General features: G+C 35.0%; 1 pseudogene; it reads right to left on the reverse strand.

Moving 5' to 3' along the window:
• Positions 1 to 2,979: 2,979 nt before the first annotated feature.
• LOC125105590 (60S ribosomal protein L7-like) lies at positions 2,980 to 3,807 on the reverse strand (annotated as a pseudogene).
• Positions 3,808 to 5,626: the final 1,819 nt, after the last annotated feature.

Here is a 5,626-nt window from a genome sequence, read left to right on the forward strand (position 1 = left end):
CTTTACCATAGAGATTTAAGATCATCCCTAGCACTTTACTACATCCCTTAGAAAGAAAGGCAAGAAAAAAGAAATCCCATCTGTGGGATGCTTTTATTCAGAAATCATTCTTTTCTTTTGGGGTGTGCTATGACATAATGGAAAAAGCATAATTTTTGGTAAAATCATGACTCCTCCATTTATTATAAGATACTGGACAAGCTTTTCTCATCTGTAAAGTGTCTCATTGTGAGAATCATGAAGATATTGTTAATATATATTGCAACACAAAGCTTGGGACCTAGTAAGCATTCAGTGTCTCTAAATCATTGCTGAAATGGAACCAAAGAGTTGAGAATTTGTCCTCAATTCTTACTGCCTCACCTCTCATACTCAACGTTGGTCAAGACTATGGATATATAGTAAAAAATTGTGTTCATAAATTTACTTTCATTTATGTATTTATTATCAGTTTCATGATTTTTAATTTTTTTAATGGTTTATAATTCATCATTGTATTTAAGTATTTTGGTGCTCCAATTATCCCAGGTTTGGCTAGTTGTAATTCTTTTTAGCTAGCACTTTGGTTCTTGTGACAAAACCTCATGATTTTTAAAAAATGCTTTTTCACATTCTTGAATAAAAACATGTTCCAAACTCATATTTTACTTACTCTGCTCCCTTCCTGGAGTCAGCAATTTATCCAGAGACAGCCTTGGTTACTTTTAGTGGCTAACTGTGTTGGAGACCAAGATTTAGTTTTCAGATAAAATCATTGCTACTGGGGCATCTTTCATTCTTAGTCCTTTCAACAGAGCTAGGAAATAGTTCTATGTATATAACATCCTTCCTTCCTTCCCTCTCCATACAGTGTGGTTATCATATTTATTTGAAAATACAGTTTGTTTCTTTCTACTTTCAGGTTTAGGTTTTTCTTTCCTTTCCCTTATTGATTTCATTTTAATTTTTGAATACGTAGAACATTCACATGCTTTACAAAGTCAAAACTCTTTTTTCCTATGCAAAAATTAACATACTTTATATGTTCTTTGCTTTTTTTAACTTAACGTTATCACCTGGAAATTACATCATATTTGTTCATCCTCATTCATGTTGATAGCTGTATACTGATGTATACCACTATAATATGTAAATGGATCTTTCAACTAAGCTTCTTAGATATCTATGTAGCTTTTTATACTTTGTAATTATAAACAATGCTGCATTGAATAACTTTGTGTATATGTATTTTTGTATTATTGTACATGTATGTCCAGAGCAAATTATTAGAATTAGTATTACTGGTTGAAGGGTAAATGCATAATATAGTTTTATTACATGCCTTGAAATTCTTCCTCATGAAAAAATTTACTGTTTTCCATTCTACCAGCAATGTATGAGAGAGCTTGTTTCTCCACAGCATTTCCAAAAGAGTCAATTTCCAAGCCTTTGAATTTTTGCTAGTCTAATAGGTAAGATTATCAGTATAATTTTTTTATTTTTTTTTAAAGTATTTTATTTATTTCTTTGATAGAGATACAGCAAGAGAGGTAACACAAGCAGGGGGAGTGGGAAAGGGAGAAGCAGGCTTCCAGCTGAGCAGGGAGCCCAATGTGTGGCTTGATCCCAGGACCCTGGAATCATGACCTGAGCTGAAGGCAGACACTTAACTGACTGAGCCACCCAGGTGCCCCTATTAGTATGATTTTAATTTGCACTTTACATATTATGACTAAAGTTGAACATCCTTTTGCATGTTTAAGGGCCATTTTCTTTCCTTTTGTGAATTACCTATATATTTTGCCCATTTTCCTATAGCATTTTGTATTTTTCCTCAATTGTTAAAAGTTATTTATTTTTAATATCATTTTATTTCATTGTTTTTCATCATGATAAGTGTACTCTTTAATCCCCATCCCCTATTTCCCCTATCCCATCAATCACCTCCCCTCTGGTAAATATCAGTTTGTTCTCTGCAATTGAGTCTGTTTCTTGGTTTGTCTCTTTTTTTTTCCATTGTTCATTTATTTCTTAAATTCCACATGTGAGTGAGATCATATGGCATTTGTCTTTCTCTGACTTATTTCACATGGCATTATACTCTCTAGCTCTATCTATAGCATTGCAAATGGTAAGCCTTCATTCTTTTTTATGGCTGAATAATATTCCAACACACCACACACACACACACACACACACACACACACACACACACACACCACATCTTCTTTATCCATTTATCAATTAAACACGTCATTTGCTTCCATAGTTTGGCTATTGTAAATAATGCTGCAATAGACATAAGGGTGCATGAATCCCTTTGAATCAGTATGTTTTGTTTTTGTTTTTTGTTTTGTTTTGTTGATAAATACCAAATAGTATGATTCTTGGATCATAAAAATTTTTCAAAAAATTCTCAATTTTTTGCGGAATCTCCATCCTGTTTGCAACAATAGCTGCACCAATTTGCATTCACAGCAACAGTGCAAGAGGGTTCCTTTTTCTCCACTTCTTCACCCACAGTTGTTTCTTGTGTTTTTGATTTTAGCCAATCTGACAGGTGTGAGGTGATGTATCATTATAGTTTTGATCTGCATTTCCCTGCTGATAGTGATTTTGAGCATCTTTTCATGTGTTTATTGACCATCTGGATGTCTTTGGAGAAATGTTTTTTCAAGTCTCCCACCCAATTTTAAATCAGATTATTTATTTTGGGGGTATTGTATTAGTTCTGTATATATTTTGGATACTAGCCCTTTATCAGATGTCATTTGCAAATATCTTCTCCAATTCAGTAGGTTGCTTTTTAGTTTTGTTGATTATTTCCTTTGCTGTACAGAAGATGTTTATTCTGACGTAGTCCCAATAGTTTATTTTTTTGCTTTTGTTTCTCTTACCTTAGGAGACCTATCTAAAGAAATGTTACTTTAGGCAATGTCAGAGAGATTACTGCCTGTGCGCTCTTCTAGGATTTTTATGGTTTCAGGTCTCACATTTAGGTTTTTTTTTTTTCCATTTGAGAGTAGTCCTTTATTAACTGGCCCGATTACAAAAATAATCATAGTAGATACCTTAGTTCATTCTTCGAATAAGTCTATTGATCTGGTCTTCCCTGTTGCCAGCATCTCCACCTTCCACAAAATGGGTGGTCTTTTTCTTCATCCCACCTCGTGGAGAAGATAATTTGAAGGGCCATAAAAAGTTGTTTGCCTCTTTGAAACGTTTTCCAACAGTATAGATCTCGTGAATCAGATCCTCCATGCAGATGATGCCATATTTACCAAGAGATCGGGCAATCAATGTGTTATCTGTCAGGGCAATTCGCTTCTTATTGATTTTGCCATAACCACGCTTGTAGATCAATTCATTCACTGACTTCAGGTTAGGGTATCCCCATGCTATATATGGTTCCACAATCCTTAACATGTTAACTGAAGCCTTGTTGAGCTTAACAAAGGTGCCATTGAAGATTTGACAAAGGCGAAGAAGCTGCAACACCTTTCAAACCTTTGGGCTCACACTATTGATACCTCTGATCCTGCTGACAAACGCCAACTTGGGTTCTGCAGGTACGTAGAAGTTGCCCGCTTTTCTCGCCATCCTCGCCATCCGAATCTCAGTCCTGTACATCTGTCTGTACTCCTTGTGGTAATGCTTAGCTTTTTCATAGATAAGCTTCCTCCTTGCCTTTCGAAGCATCTTTTGAGCAAACTTCTTCCTCAGACGCTTGATCTTCAGCTCTGCGAAATTCCTTCGCTTCTTTTTCAGGGTTTCTGGCACAGCAGGAACTTTCTTTTTCTTCTCTTCTGCACCCTCCATGGTTCCAGCCGGAAAAAACTCACATTTAGGTTTTTAAACCATTTTGAGTTTATTTTTGCGTATGGTGTGAGAAAGTGGTCCAGTTTCATTCTTTTGCATGTGGCTCTCCAGTTTTCTCAGCACCATTTGTTGAAGAGACTGTCTTTTCCCATTATATATTCATTCCTCTGCTGTCAAAGATTAATTGGCTGTATAGTTGTGGGCTTATTTCTGGGCTTTCTGTTCTATTGATCTCTGTGTCTATTTTGATGCCAGTACAATACTGTTTTAATTACTACTACTTTGTAATATAACTTGAAATCTGGGATTGTGATACCTTCAGTTTTGTTTTTCTTTTTCAAGGTTGCTTTGGCTATTTGGAGATTTTTTTGGTTCCATATGAATTTTAGGATTGTTTGTTCTAGTTTTGTGAAAAATGTTATTGGTATTTGGATAGGGATTGCATTAAATGTGTAGATTGCTTTGGGTAGAATGGACATATTAATAATATTTGTTCTTCCAACCCATGAGCATGGGATGTCTTTCCATTTCTTTATGTCATCTTGAATTTCTTTCACCAGTGTTTTATAGTTTTCATAGTACAGGTCTTTCACCTCTCTAGTTAAGTCTGTTCCTAAATATTTTATTGTTCTTACACTTAAAGGAGCTAGAAAAAGAAGAGCAAACAAAAACCTAAGCCCATTAAAAGGAAGAAAATAATAAAGATTACAGCAGAAATGGGGCACGTGGGTGGCTCAATGGGTTAAAGCCTCTACCTTTGGCTCAGGTCATGATCCCAGGATCCTGGGATCAAGCCCCACGTTGGGCTCTCTGCTCAGTGGAGCCTACTTCCCTGCCCTGCCGCCTGCCTCTCTGCCTACTTGTGATCTCTGTCAAATAAATAAATAAAATCTTTAAAAGAAAAGAAAAACTATAGCAGAAATAAATGATATAGAAACTAAAAAAATAATAGAACAAATCAATGAAACCAGGAGCTTGTTCTTTGAAAAGATCAACAAAATTGATAAACCTCTTTCAAGACTCATGAACGAAAGAAAGAAAGAAAGAGAACAAAAGACCCAAGTAAACAAAATTACCAATGAAAGAGGAGAAATAACAACCAACACCATAGAAATATAAACACTTGCAACAGAATATTATGAAAACATATATGCCAACAAATTGGACAACTTAGAAGAAATGGATACATTCCTAAAAACATACAGCCTTCTAAGACTGAATCAAGAAAAAAATACAAAATGTGAACAGACCAATTACTAGTAAAGAAATTGAATCAGTAATCAAAAAATTAAAAAACTACAAAACTACAAAAGTCCAGTATCAGATGGTTTCTCAGGCAAATTCCACCATTTAAAGATGGTTAATTCCTATTCTTCTCAAACTATTCCCAAAAATAGGAAAGGAAGGAACATTTCCAAATTCGTGCTAGAAGGCCAGCATTACCCTGATACCAAAACCAGATAAAGACACCATAAATAAAGAGAACTATAGGCCAATATCTCTCATGAATATAGATGCAAAAGTAATCAACAAAGTATGAGCAAACCAAAAGCAGCAATACATTTTTAAAAAATCATACACCACCATGAAGTGAGATTTATTCCTGGATTGCAAGAGTGGTTCAGTATTCACAAATCAATCAACATGATACATCAATAAGAGAAAGGATAAAAACCATACGGTCATTTCAATAGATGCCAAAACATTTGATAAAACACAACACCCATTCATGATAAAAACCCTCAACGAAGTCTAGAGGGAACATCTCTCAACACAACAAAGGCCATCCTTGAAAAACCCATAGCCAGCATCATACACAATGGTGAAA

The sequence above is a fragment of the Lutra lutra genome, chromosome 7 (assembly GCF_902655055.1).
Source record: "Lutra lutra chromosome 7, mLutLut1.2, whole genome shotgun sequence".
In the NCBI taxonomy this organism is placed as follows: domain Eukaryota; kingdom Metazoa; phylum Chordata; class Mammalia; order Carnivora; family Mustelidae; genus Lutra; species Lutra lutra.